The sequence below is a fragment of the Sapajus apella genome, unplaced genomic scaffold, assembly GCF_009761245.1.
Source record: "Sapajus apella isolate SASKATOON/1434 unplaced genomic scaffold, GSC_monkey_1.0 scaffold62, whole genome shotgun sequence".
NCBI lineage: Eukaryota > Metazoa > Chordata > Mammalia > Primates > Cebidae > Sapajus > Sapajus apella.
This window is the reverse complement of record NW_022437002.1, coordinates 7297559-7312811: the sequence shown is the minus strand read 5'-3', so window position 1 is coordinate 7312811 and position 15253 is coordinate 7297559. Positions and strand designations below refer to the sequence as shown.

General features: G+C 39.2%; 1 protein-coding gene across 6 annotated transcripts in view; it reads right to left on the bottom strand.

Annotated features, from left to right (window-relative positions):
- The window catches only part of ZMYM4 (zinc finger MYM-type containing 4), a 155614-nt gene that overhangs the window by 111021 nt on the left and 29340 nt on the right, over positions 1–15253 (bottom strand). For 2 of the 6 annotated variants that reach the window (XM_032246898.1, XM_032246901.1), the window contains exon 2: positions 12241–12302. The exons of the other annotated variants lie outside the window; for them this stretch is intronic. The gene's annotated coding sequence lies outside the window, so the exon portion shown is untranslated. The remainder of the gene's footprint in view (positions 1–12240; positions 12303–15253) is intronic. 6 annotated transcript variants of the gene reach the window in all.

Here is a 15253-nt window from a genome sequence, read left to right as displayed (position 1 = left end):
AAGAAAGAAAGAAAGAAAGAGAGAGAGAGAGAGAGAAAGAAAGAAAAATAGAGAGAAAGAAAGGAGAAAAGAAAAAAGAAAGAAAGAGAGAAAATAAATACTTAAGATAGACCTTTGCTGCCACATAATTTACAACAATAAAAAAGTACCTAAAAATCCCACTGCAGGGAAATGGTTAATTCATTAAGATAGATCACACATGAAATTCTACGCAAACTTTTAAAAGAGTAAGGCAGAGGGTTCTGGAGATGGATGGTGGTAACAGCAGCACAACAATGTGAATGTATTTAATGCCACTGAACTATATACCTAAAAATGGTGAAATGGAAAATTTTATGTTATGTATATTTTATCACTATAAAAGAAAGGTATGAAGAGGTACAATATGTATGGCATCAGAGTTCCAGAAGCAGAGGAGAAAGACTGCAGAGCAGAAAAAATATCTGAAGAACTAATGGCTGAAAACTTCCCAAATTTGATGAAACACAGATAGATATCTGCAGATTCAAGAAGCTAAGCAAATGTTAAACAGGAAAACCCAAAGATATCTACACCAAGACACTCATAATCAAACTGCGAAAACTTAACAACAAAAAAAGTCTTTAAACAGAGACAAACAACATATTACTTACAACTGCAGACTTTCCATCAGAAGCATGGATGCAAAAAGAAAGTAGAAAAACAGGCAGAGCATGGTGGCTCATGCCTGTAATCCCAGCAATTTGGGAGGCCAAGGCAGGAGGATCACCTCAGCCCAGGGTTTGAGGCTGCTGTGAGCTAGGATCACCACTGCACATCAGCCTGGGTGACAGACTGAAACCTCATCTCCAAAAAAAAAGGAAAAAGAAAAAGAAAGGCTCTCATACAAAAGTGAAATAACATCAGAAGAAAATGTAGAAAATTGAAAATGAAGAGCAACAGAAATAAACATCTAAACATAACTATTTCTACATACAGACTATTGTTTTATTATTCGGTTATTTAACCTGTGTTTAACAGTGCAATGTAAAAATTATTACAGCGATTTCAACATATACATATATGACAACTTACAACATAAAAATCTATGTGTGTGTTTAAAATTCAATCAACTATGCACCAAATGTCAAAAAGGAATTTTATAGATTTTCATACTCTTGTGAATTAAAAAAAGAAAAAAGGGGATGGGGGTGGTGGCTCATACCTGTAATCCTAGCACTTTGAGAGGCCAAAGCAGACAGATCACCTGAGGTAAGGAGTTCAAGAACAGCCTGGCCAACATGGTAAAACCCTGTCTCTACTAAAAAGACAAAATTAGCCAGGCAAGGTGGAGGGAGGCCGAGGCAGGCAGACCACTTGAGGTCAGGAATTCAAGACCAGCCTGGCCAACATGGTGAAACCCCATCTCTACTAAAAAAATACAAACATTAGCCAGGCACGGTAGTAGGAGCCTGTAATCCCAGTTACTCGGGAGGCTGAGGCAGGAGAATCGCTTGAACTCAGGAGGTAGAGGTTGCAGTGGGCTGAGATTGCACCATGGCACTCCAGCCTAGGTGACAAGAGTGAAACTCCATCTCAAAAAAAACAAATAAAAAAACACAAAATACCTAAGTTTCTTAAGAGACTTAAGTCTCTTAAGTATAATTCTCTCATATAATTATTTGAAAAGTTAATAAATCAGAACATTCTAAAGCAGAGGGTTTTTGTTGGCTTTTTGTTTTTGGTTTTTTTTAAAGACAGAGTCTTGCTCTGTTGGCGAGGCTGGACTACTATGGTACAATCATAGCTCACTGCAGCCTCGAGGTCCTGGGCTCAAGCAATCACTGTGAAGTATTTTGAGACCTCAAATATAGTGTAATTACAATGGCAGACAACTGCCTTCCTCAACCCATCCCTACAAATTTACTAACAAAACAATTACAATGCTTCTAAAGAGATAAAGACAGAATAACCTAGAGTTTCTTATGTGTAAACTCCCCTTTCAGAATATATAATCATTACACACACATAAAAGATCAGTACAAAGCCAAATATTAGACCAAATTATTTTGACTAATGAAATTCTTTATTGCTCAATTACCTAAAACAATTATATCCTTTCCTTACCAGACTAAGGAATAAATCTAAGGCAATGCCCAGCACAATTTAAAGGACAAATATGTATTTGTTGAATAAATAATGCAAACATAAAGCTATTCTTAAATAAGAAAAACATTTCCGTCTATATCAAAGAAATAAGCTAAATTTACAAAAATGCATTCAAAGAATAAAACTTATTTAAAAAATTTTCATAAAGATCCCCAAACTTGTACCATGTATAACCAAAATTATATAATTAATATTATAAAATGTCAACAATTAAGTTATCTTGTTTCATTTCTCAGATTCAATTAGCTGGAATTCATATTTAGTCAGGAAGCCATCTGTACTACAGAACTTCTCTCAAACCCATCCACCATTTCTCCCCAAATTCACATACCATTCTAATATGTCTTCTGTTTTCTGTCACTCACACCACTTTTCCTCTTTCAAACAAGGCTGTCTGCTCTAATCTTTTAACTTACTATGTCAATTATTTGGTATTATTGTTTTGCATGAATCTTCCAAAAGCAAAAAATTTCCTTTTATCAACCACTTTCTTTGTTTTGTTTTTTCAGACTGGGTCTCTCACTCTGTCACCCAGGCTGGAGTGCAGAGCATGATCTCAACGTACTACAACCTCCGTCCCCCAAGCTCAAGCAAATCTCCCACCTCAGCCTCCTGAGTAGCTGGGACTACAGGCATGCACCACTATGCCCAGCTAATTTTTGTATTTTGGGTAGAGATGGGGTTTTGCCACGTTGCCCAGGCTGGTTTTGATCTCCTGAGCTCAAATGATTCATCCCCCTTAGCCTCCCAAAGAGCTGGGATTACAGGTGTGAGCCATCACACCCTGTCTTATAAGCCACTCTTAACTACAAAAACTCATTTTGATTCTAGCACTTCAAGCAGAACACTAAAGTAGACTACTTCAGGCGACCAGGTTCTAGACCAGCTCAAACACCAAATTATGAGACATTGTACCTAAATGTCTGAAATTTCTCAATGAATCAACTCCTATTTCTGAGGCACCTAGCATATGATAAGACATTTTGTATATACCATTGTATTTCATTTGTGTGGCACATGGTAGGCACTCTACACATACTGTTAAGTGAATAAACTGACTTTAAGTACTATGGTCAGGTGTAGTGGCTCATGCCTGTAATCCCAGCACTATGAGAGGCTGAGGCAGGTGGATCACCTGAGGTCAGGAGTATGAAACCAGCTTGGACAACATGGCGAAACCCCATTCCTACTAAAGATACAAAAATTGGCCAGGTGTGGTGACACATGCCTGTAGTACCAGCTACTCAGGAGGCTAAGGCAGGAGAATAGCTTGGACCCAGGAGGTAGAGGTCGCAGTAGGCCAAGATTGAGCCACTGCCCTCCAGCCTGGGTGACAAGGAGATTCCATCTCAAAAAAAAAAAGTACTACATGTGTTTGCAGATACACAGAAAAACATCATTTACCTTCTAAGTAAATTCTGTTTGTCCAAGAGTACCCATGTGATATCAGAGCCAGACTCTGTACCAAGGTACAGAAGTTTCTGCACTGCATTCATACCCTGAAAGCTTTCTAATGTGGACTTTTATGCTCAAATTCAGTTAGTTTATTATTCCTACTAAATAATACTACTAAAAATTCAAAAGATTAAAGTAATTTTAAAGATCATTTGGTATTAACAGAGACCTCTCATTTTAGAGATGAGGAAAAAGAAATCACCCAAGGACATTCAGAGAGTTAACATGCCCAGTTCAGTCAGTTAGTCAACCATTATTTATTGCACATTTGCCTGATACAAATCAGGCACAAACTGTGCTGGTTTACATTAAAGCTATGTTAAAACAGATATGAAAATGAAGCATTTCTGTACTCTTTCATAGTTTATCAGGAAATACAAATATTATACATAGAATTATATGGATGAATGCTATCATGGGGAAGGAGAAAATGCTATGGAATTTAATTAACAGTGACTTAACCTAGTCTATAAATTTAAAAGGTATCCATTAGATTAGAAAAAAATGCATTTGCTATACGAAAAGGTAAGAAAGCTTTAGTGGAGGAGTCCACAACAGAAGAAATGGAGGATAGGTGTAAAAAGAGACAAGACATAAGACTAGATATATAATTGGGACCACATATGCCCAACCTTGAATTATTTTGAACTTTATTATATGGTTAGTGGAAGGCCACTAACAAATCTTAAGTAGAGCTATAATGTGATTAAAGAATTTAAAAGATCGCTTTTGAACATCTTATTGTGTTAAAAGGTAAGGAAAGACAAAAAAACTAACGGATATTTTAAAAAAATAAAGTGAAACGAAACAAAAAGATAGGTTTGAGGGGCTCCCACTGGCTGAATACAGGATAGCTCGAGTATTAAAATGAATACTGGTAACAATGGATCATGACATACTGATTAACGGATTTACGACACCATACTGATACTTAAGCATTCACAGAAGGAAAATATAAGACAAGTTCCTAAAATATGGTGGGGAAAAAGGAAGGGAGAGATATAAATGAAATACACTATTTTACAGGTTCTATAAGTGATATAATTTTTAAAGATAACTTAAAGATGCATGCTGTAACCTTTATAATAAACTCTAAATACAAAGGAATATATCTAAATACTCAAAATAGAACAGTAAAAAAATGCAGTCTACCTACAAAAAGGCAAGAATAAAGAACAAATGGCATCAATAAAACAATAATAAGAAGACAGAAGACTTACATCCAACTATGTAATTACTACATTAAATCTAAAAGAAATCAACACAATTACAAACCGTCAGACTGGAGAAAAAAGCAAGACCCACAAAAGAGACACAGATTGAAAGTCAAAGGGTGGGAAGGGTAACACCTATCAATCCAAACACTAAGCATAAAAAAAGTGATATTAAATATAACCACATCAATCTCAAATATAGTAGGCTTAAAGAGAGAGTATGCACCCAGCACAGTGGCTCACAACTGTAATGCCAACACTTTGGGAGGCAAAGGAAGGAGAATTACTTGAGGCCAGGAGTTGGAGACCAGCATGGGCAACAAAGCAAAAAAGACCCCATCACTACAAAAAAATAAGAAAAATCAGCTAATCATGGTGGTGTGTACCTGCAGTTCCAGTTACTTGGGAGGCTGAAATGGGAGGATTGCTTGAGCCCAAGAGTTCGAGGCTGCACTCCAGCCTGGGTGACAGGGCAAGACACTGTCTCTTTTTTTTTCACTCAAGATGAAAAAAAAATTCGAAGAGAAGACATGACAAGAATAGAGTCACTCGGCAGAGCATGGTGGCCCATGCCTGTCATTCCAACACTTTGGCAGGCTGAGGAAGACAGGATCACTTGAGAAAAAAAAAATTTTTTTAATAAAGAAAATCAAGTCACTAAATATTATCATCAACAAGACATAACTCTACATGTGAAGCAACTAACAATACAACTTCAAAATATATGAAGCAAAAAACAGAGCTAAAGGAATAAGTAAAAATCTCCAACTGTGACTACAGATTTATAGTTTTGTCAGTTGTTCCAACAAGACAAAACAAGACACAGAAGATTTTAACAGCCCTATCAAACAACTTGACCCAACTGATATTTATAAAAACACTACACCAAATAACTATGGTATGTACTTCAAAAACATTAAACTTTAAAAAAAAAGTTTACTTGTGGGGGCACCAAGATATACTATATGCTGGACCATAAAAAAAAAAGAGCATCAATAAAAATCAAATAATTGAGGCTTGATGTGGTGGCTCACACCTGTAATCCCATCACTTTGGGAGGCTAAGGTGGGAAGAGTGCTTGAGGCCACAAGTTGGGGACCAGCCTCGGCAACATGGTAAAACCCCATATCTATAAAAAATAAAAAATAAAAAAAATACTTATGCAGGCATGATGGCACACACCTGGAGTCCCAGCTACTCTTAGGAGGCTGAGGTAGGAGGATGGTTTGAATCGAGGAGGCAGAGGTTGCAGTAAGTTAGATTGAGCCATTGCACCCCAGCCTGGACAAGAGAGCCAGATCCTGTCTCAAAGAAAAAAAATCAAATAATTAAAATAACAAAATATATTCTCTGATTTCAGCAGTATTAAATTTAAAATCACTAAAAAACAAGATAATTACAATACCAAAATTTAGAAATTAAGCATACTTCTAAAGAAACTGTATGGCAGCCGGGCGTGGTGGCTCACGCCTGTAATCCCAGCATTTTGGGAGGCCGAGGCAGGTGGATCACGAGGTCAAGAGATCGAGACCATCCTGGTCAACATGGTGAAACCCCGTCTCTACTAAAAATACAAAACATTAGCTGGGCCTGGTGGCGCGTGCCTGTAATCCCAGCTGCTCAGGAGGCTGAGGCGGAGAATTGCCTGAACCCAGGAGGCGGAGGTTGCGGTGAGCGAGATCACGCCATTGCACTCTAGCCTGGATAACAAGAGCGAAACTCCGTCCCAAAAAAAAGAAAAAGAAAAAGAAAAAGGAAACTGTATGGCAAAGTAAGTAGAAAAATGAATCAGAGAAAACTCAGTAAATATTTTAAACTGAATGATAATGAAAACACAATTTACCAAGAGTTTGGGGATGCATTTAAAGCAGGGCTTAGAAATGTCTACAGATTTAAACCTTAAACTATGAATCCAGCTTAAAGGATGCTGGCTGGGCCCAGTGGCTCACGCCTGTAATCCCAGCACTTTGAGGGGCCGAGGCAGGCGAATTACCTGAGGTAGGGAGTTTGAGACCAGCCTGACCAACAAGGTGAAACCCCATCTCTACTAAAAATACAAAATTAGCCGGGCATGGTGGCGCATGCCTGTAATCCCAGCTACTCAGGAGGCTGAGGCAGGAGACTCACTTGAACCCAGCAGGCAGAGGTTGAGGTAAGCCAAGAACATGCCACTACAGGAGGGGAAGGGAGGGGAGGGGAGGGGATAGAAGAAGGAAGAGGGGAAGGGAGGGGAGGGGAGGGGAGGGAAGAAGAAAGAAAAAAGAAAGAAAAGGAAAGAAAGAGGGCAGAACAATTCCTAGAACTTATACAAGGCCTGAAATAGTTCATGCCCCATTAGCCAGCAGGAAAAGACTTTTTGCCTGCCTTGTGCTGGGGTTATAGGCATGAGCCACCGTGCCTGGCCCAGAAGGAAAAGACCTTCTTTTTTTTTTTTTTTTTTTTTTTTTTTTTTTTTTTAAATTAAAGCAACTAATTCAGGAAAAGACCTTCTAACACATGACAACATTAAGTCATTCTAACACACGGGGTATCACGTGGGGCATCAAATATTCAATAGGGTACTAAATCAGCAGTAGGATAAAATTAGTTTTCCCCAATAAGGTATTCTGGTGCCATCTAACAAAGATTAAAAGTAAGCCTTAAAAAGATCTGTTTATCTTATTTATTTATTTTAAATGGGGATACAGGGGACCAAAAATATCTGTTTCTAGTAACTTTACTGTATCCCAAAACAAAGCTTGAGAATAGCTAAGAGAATTTTTTTTTAAGCCTTGCACTCAAGCAGGTAGAGGCCACAATATCTAGCATCCAATCAAAAGCTACCAAGCATGCAAAGATGCAAGAATAGCCAATTTATAATGAGAAAGGTTAATCAACAGAAACAGATCCAGAAATGATACAAATGATAAAAACTAGTAGACAAGAACATTAAAAGAGCTATTATAAATATATTCCACACATGCAAGAAGGTAGAGGTGAAAGCATAAACATACTAAGGAGACACACAGATATATATATAAATATAAAGGACCCAAACTGAACTTAAGAGATGAAAAACCCAATGTCTAAGATGACAATTACACAGAATGGAACTAACAGAAAATTATACATGGCAGATGATTAGTGAATTAGAACACACAGCAAATGGAACAATCCAAAATAAAAAGAGAAAAAAAGTTACAGAAAAGTAGTGAGCTATGGAACATCAAGTGATATAATGTACATGTAACTGGAGTCAATAAATATGGTAGGGAGAAGACAGAAAAAGATTTTGAAAATATAATGACCAAAACTTCCCAATTTTGGCTGGGCGAAGTGGCTCACGCCTCTAATCTCAGCACTTTGGGAGGCCAAGGCAGGCAGATCACTTGAGGTCAGGAGTTCAAGACCAGCTTGGCTAACATGGTAAATCCCCGTTTTCTACTAAAAATACAAAAAAAAAAAAAAAAATTAATCCAGGCTTGGTGGCACACACCTGTAATCCCAGCTATTCGGGAGGCTGAGGCAGGAGAATCCCTTGAACCCAGGAGGCAGAGGTTGCAGTGAGCTAAGATAGTGCCATTGCTCTCCAGCTTCGACAAGAGCAAAACTTTATCTCAAAAAAAAAAAAATTCCCAATTTTATGAAAACTGTATACTCATAGAGTCAGAATGCTCAATGAAGTCTGTGCAGAAGTTTGACATAAACCATACCAAGGCATAATCAAATTGCTGATAAGAAGTGATAGAGAATTCTTAAATGCAGCTACAGGAAAAATATTATTTCCAAAGGAACAAAAATAAGAAGAGTAGATTCACAAAAGCAATGCTGAAGCAGGAAAGTAGGGTCTGGAGGCAGGAACCTAAGGCCAATTCACACCGATTTTCCAGAGCTAAATCAAAAGGAAAATCCCAAATTTCCACACCTAAGTAACAAAAGGACCAGACGCAAACTCCCCTTTTTTTCTATGCGGCAGATGGAAAATTGAAGGTATTTCTGTTGGTTGTGCCACCAATCAGACGTTTGTATAGGAGTGTAACTTTGTGACTTCACTTCAGCCTCTGATTGGTTGCTTTCTGCAACCAGAGGCTCACATAGGGTGATATTTGTAACTTCAGCCTCTCATTGGGGGCGACTACTTCATTTCCATAGGGTATACACCAAGTAACCAATGGGAAACCTCTAGAGAGTATTTAAACCCCAGAAAATTATATAATGGGACCCTTGAGCCCCTACACTCCAACCCGCTCCACACTGTGAAGTGTACTTTCATTTTCCACAAATCTCTGCTTTTTTTGCTTCATTCTTTCCCTGCTTTGTTTGTGCATTTTGTCCAATTCTTTGTTCAAGATGCTGAGAACCTAGATACCTTCCATTGGTAACGATGCAATCCAGACAGTATAGGAGCAACATCTTTAAAGTACTGAAAGTAAGGGAAAATGTCAACCTAGATTTCAAAATTTTACAAAAATATCTTTCAAAACTACACCAGGTGTGGCAGTGCATACCTGTAATCCCAGCTACTCAAGAGGCTGGGGCGGGAGGATCACCTGAGCTCAAGAATTTGAGTCTAACCTGGGACTCTGTTTCTTAAAAAAAAAAAAAAAAACTTTCAAAACTGAAGGCAAATAGTTTTTCAGAAACAGAGAATTCAAAATGACACCATATGAAAACTCTCTGAGGAATGAAGAGTATGGCAGTGTAACTATGTGGGTGCTTACCAGATTCCATCTCAACTCCAAACGCACTCTTCTCTGCCCTGCTTTACGTAATGGAGATGGACCCTGTAAAACTTTCCCCTTTGCCAGCTGGCACAATGTTAACCTTTGTCAGTAGATGGCACTGGAGGAATACTCTAGAAGGAAGGGGCTTTACTCTTCCCGTTACACTGTTCTCTAGCTTGCTTGCTTGCTCCAGTGGAAGTGTGCGTTGTGCAAGACTCCTAATAGCCCTCCCAGGGACCAACTCCACAGCAAGTCTCAGTGACACACGCATACACTCATGACTAGTTTGCTGACAAGTTTTATGAGCACTCCAGAGAGCAGCTACCCAGCAAGTTTAAGGAGCACTGTTGCCCAGGCTGGAGTGCAGTGGTGCAAACACAGTGAGTGTACACTGTAGCCTCGACCTCCTGGGCTCAAGCAATCCCTCCACCTCAGCCTCCCAAGTAGCTGGGACCATAGGTCCACACCAGTATGTCTAGTTAATTTTTTTATTTTTCATACAGATGAGGGTCTCACCATCCTACTGACTTTTATTGGCACCCCAGAGGGGCAAAAGCCTTCAGCACCTCAAATGTTTCCAGCATCCAGTGGACCACACCTTCTCCAACAAAATCTGAATCTCAGCCTTGTAGTTGGTGGCCTGGCCATCATCCAGATTTATTCCATCCTTGCTACTCTGCCTCAGACCTAGAGGTCGTGGCTGCTCTCTCTACTGTTATTTTGTATCTTTAGTGTTCTCTTTATGCCTTAAAGAGTTAATTCCCCATTAATGGTAAATAATTCTTTATGTTAAACTTTCCATATTCAAATTACTGTGTGGTTTCTGTCCTCTGACTGATACAGGATTAGTAGTGGCAGTAGCCATAGGAGACAGACACACAAAGATGGGATTCAGAACTGGTTTTCACTGTATCCTTGGGCTTCAGTATAGGACTCAAGCAAGAACTAGCTTGGTAATAATCCCACATATGCAGGGGCATCATAGTTAACCAAGCTGTCCCTTGTGGTTGGTGATGATGAAATGCCAACTAAAGCAAGTACCTTGGGAACTCAAATGGCTGTTGTACTTAACTAGTAAAGCAGTAATGATGGCTACAAAGTCTGTTATGTGAGATGAATTCTCTAAGTGCTCTTGTGCATTTCTGAAGAAAATAACAAGTTCAGGTCCATTAAGTCAGCTCAAGTCACAGTCAAGGAAACAGAGACCTTTCATGACAACCTTAAATTTTTTTTTCTTTTTTTGTGACAGGTACCCAGGCTGGAGTGCAGTGGCGTGATCTCGGCTTACTGCAATTTCTGCCTCCCATCTCATCATCAAGCCATCCTCCCATCTCCGCCTCCTGAGTAACTGGTACTACAGGTGTATGCCACCATGCCTGGCTAAATTTTGTGATCTAATTTTAATAATCTTAATTCTTATAACCACAGGTTGATATGGATGAAAATCAAATGCAAAATTTAATTGTGCAAACTGCTGAATTACAAAATTAGTTGAATTCAGTCTCGCCAAGTTAATTGTGTGGAAATAACAGCAGACAGAGCAAGACTTTATTTCAAAAAGAAAAGAAAAAGTAAGAGCAGGCCAGGAGCAGTGGCTCACACCTGTAATCCTGGCACTTTGGGATGCTGGGGCAGGTGGATCAACTGAGGCCAGGAGTTTGAGACCAGCCTGACCAACATGGTGAAACCCCGTCTCTACAAAAAATACAAAATTAGCCAGGCATGGTGGTGTACACCTGTAATCCCAGATGCTCAGGACGCTGAGGCAGGAAAATCGCCTGAACCCGGGAGGTGGAGGTTGCAGTAAGCAGAGATCGTGCCATTGCACTCCATCCTGGGCAATAAGAGTGAAACTCATCTCAGGGGCCGGGGGGGGTGGGGGAAGAAAAGAAAAGAACAAGTAAGAGCAATTACTGGAAAATAATAGGACCTTGAAACTTCAAATGGGAATATCTGGTTGTATCAGAATGAAACTGAAAATTTCAAATTTCCATCTGCCCTCTGTATCTAAAAATAGCAGCCTTCTTTTGCTGGAAAATCACGTGAAATCCTTACGTGCAGCAGATCTACTACATGAGGACATTCAATCTCCTCAAAACCAACCACAGGTAACCCAGTCACTAGAACCATAACTAGGGTCAAATCTCAGCATGTTGTATCGGACAGGTACACACAATGACCCAATAGGAAACAGCTTTACAGGCTAAAAAATTCCAAGATTTTGCTAATATATAAAAGCAGGAATCTGGGAGACATCTGAAAACAGAGTCTCAGGATATTTTACACTAAGGTGGTTAGAATTTACTGATATGAGATGTACATAATACAGATTCTGAATTGAATATGTTAGCTTATGTAGCTGGAGGTATCTCTAATGGCTTCCTTGGTTGCTGACTGAAACTCAGATTCAACAATAGCCTACATTTAATGAGTTTGAGATAGAAGACTTCACTGGCATTAACTGGAAGAGGGAATTCTAAAGTGGATTCATCCTCTGCAAACTGCACACCTACCACCGAACTACATTCTCTGAGAAGGCCCAGGAGGCATTCTGTTAGTAAGGGGAACACTGATATCCTTGAAAAGCTCTGTGGCTGTTCTCCTTTGAAGGTCAGGGATAACTGTAGAACATGCCACTATTGAGATGGGCTCCTTGAATTCACCAAGGATAATGGGATACCAAAGTAGCAGAGGCCAAATGGCAATATTTAACCCCAAAGATAAGGACAGCAGGGACATACCGGTAATCAGAATGTTTTGGCCAGCAGGGATCTTTGGCAGTGGCTAATTGATCACGATGTTCCTAGGAATGAAATAGATGGGCAGTTTAATCTACATAACAGAAAAATGTCTAAATCTGGTGGCCAAAACCCAACTTGAGTCATCACAATCCAAGTCATGGATATTTGCCCAGTTTCCAAACCTAGTCAATTCACAGGCCCAGCCAGAGACTCTTGACTGAGGACAGACTGGGTCCCCTTGAGGAAGGACTCTGCACCATTACTGTAAGTATATACCATAAATCTTCCTCCAAGTCTTCCCCAAAGGAATAGGCAACCATTTAGCAGAGCTGTGGTTTTCAACCAGGGCTATTTTGCTTCCCAAATCTAGAAAATCTGGCAATGTCTGGAGGCAATTTTGGTTGTCACAACTTGGGGGTGCTGTTGAAATCTAGTGGATAGAAACCAGGGATGCCTAAATGTCCTACAATGTACAGAACAGCCCCCACAACTATCTGACCCTAAAAGTCCCTACATAATCTACACCCTGTTATTCCCCTGATCTCATCTCCTGTTATTCACCACCTTGCTCACTCATGTTCAGCTACGGCCTCTATGCTGCCTCTCTGCTGTTCACAAAACATATACAACACTCTCTGGCCTCATAATCTTAGCCCATCCTGTTCCTTCTACCTGGAATATTCCTCCTATCAGATATCTGCATGGCTTCTCATTTCCTTCAGATCTTTGCTTAATTGCCACTGTTCAGAACTGCAATACCCCTTCCACCAAAGTATACTGTATCTCTATTGTCTGCTTTATCTTCCTCTATAGAAATGTTTTATTTAAAATGTTCTACATTAATTATTTGTTTAGCAGTTATCCCACCCCTATTCTTGGAATGTAAACTCCATAGGGCACAGATTTGCTCCATTTTATTCATTATGTATCCTTTGTACCTACTGTGGTTCCTCATACATAATAGGCACTCAAACACTTGTTGAATGAAAGCATGAATGGTGAATGGAATTAGGGATGTGGAGCGCAGTGGAATCTAAAATTATTCCTGAAGTGGTTATCTATTATTTTTATCTGTTCAATACCTTGTTCTGAAAAGTCAGTTCTCTTTGATATTTCAAAGACATTTACCTTTTTTAAATGTGATAATTCTTCAATGTAGGCAAATCTCATTCTTTTGAATTAATATTTTTGTTTATGCTTGGAAAGGCATTCCTCATCCCAAGATACTCATCTACATTTTCTTTCAGTACTTTAACAGTTTCATTTTCTTATATTCATATATTGAATCTAAATCTTATATTCATATATTAAATCTGATAGGAGGAATATTCCAGGTAGAAGGAACAGCACGGGCTAAAATTATGAGGCCAGAGAGAGTTGTATATATTGAATCCAAATAGGATATGTATTGACATTTGGAATAAGAAAGAGATCTAACTTTATTTTTTCCCCAAAATGGCCAGTAGACCATCCAAACATGAATGATCTATATACTCTACTGTTACATAAATATTAATCTGTTTATTTGTAACAGTTTCCATATTCCCATACCAGTATCATACTTAAGATTCTACTATAGAGCAAAGGTCTGTATTCTCCTACTGCCCTCTGCCTTCATAATTCCTCTAATTCAAAACTGTCTTGCCTTTCAAATATTATACTCCCCCTCTATCATCAAATAGAATAATTTTTTAAACCCCCACTGGGATATTTAATGAAATAAGATTAATGTCACGGAACACATATTTTTATATTTTTTTTCCATCCAGGAACATGATATACCACTTTATTTTTATCAAGTCCCAGAGTTTACACATAGTTTATGAAAATAGCATATAAAGATCATATAAAGAAGCAAGGAGAGTATTAAGATATGCTGGAACTGAGAACTTCTGAAATTGCCACAGTCTATTTCAAGAAAACAAAAAGACCGAAGATAATGGGAGCAAATATTTTGATTCTTAAATAATTCAAGTGTTCTACAGAATGGAAGGCTAAAAAAGAGTAATGTTTATTCCTACTTCCTAGCATTGATCTCCAGGGCTCCCGTAACACTACCCTTGACTTCCACTCCTCCTCCTTTGCTTCAAGAAATTACCACCTAGTATATGCTAGCTATTTCATGTGCACTAACCTATTGAAACCCACTGAAACAGAATTAGATACTATCTGCATTTCCATTTTATCCATTAGGAAAATAAAAAACAACAGCCAGGCACGGTGGCTCATGCCTGTAATCCTAGCACTTTGGGAGGCCGAGGCAGGTGGATCGCCTGAGGTCAGGAGTTTTGAGACCAACCTGACCAAATGGTGAAACATCGTCTCTACTAAAAATACAAAAACTAGCCAGGTGTGGTAGTGCGTGCCTGTAATCTCAGCTACTCAGGAGGCTGAGGCAGAATTGCTTGAACCCGGGAGGCAGACGTTGCAGTGAGCTGAGATCCTGCCACTGCACTCCAGCCTGGGCAAGAGTGAGATCCCATCTCAAAAAAAAAAAAAAAACAACCATGTTAATGGCGGGATATGGTGGCTCATGCCTGTAGACCCAGCACTTTGGGAGGCTAAGGGAAGAGGATCATTTGAGACCATGGCTTTGAGACCAGCCTAGGTAACATAGGAAAACCTTGTCTCTAAAAAAAAAAAAAAAAAACAGGAAAATAAGCCAAGCATGGTAGCATGTGCCTGTAGTCCCAGTTACTCAGGAGACTGAGGTGGGAGGGTCACTTGAGCCCAGGGGTTAGAGGCTATAGAAAGCCATGATCATGCCACCATACTCCAACCTGGGTGACAGAGCAAGAACCTGTCTCAAACAAAAACAAACAAACAAAAAAACCCATGTTAATGGTATCACAGACACAATTCTATTATGTTAGCAGTACCTACGCTACAATACTTCATCTTCTCCCTTATGTTCTATTTCAGAAGGTCTAGAATAGATGGGGCCTGGGCATTTTCATACTGTAAAGGTGGGTGGGGTGGGGTGGGAGGAAACTCCCTTGGTGTTTCTAAAGCA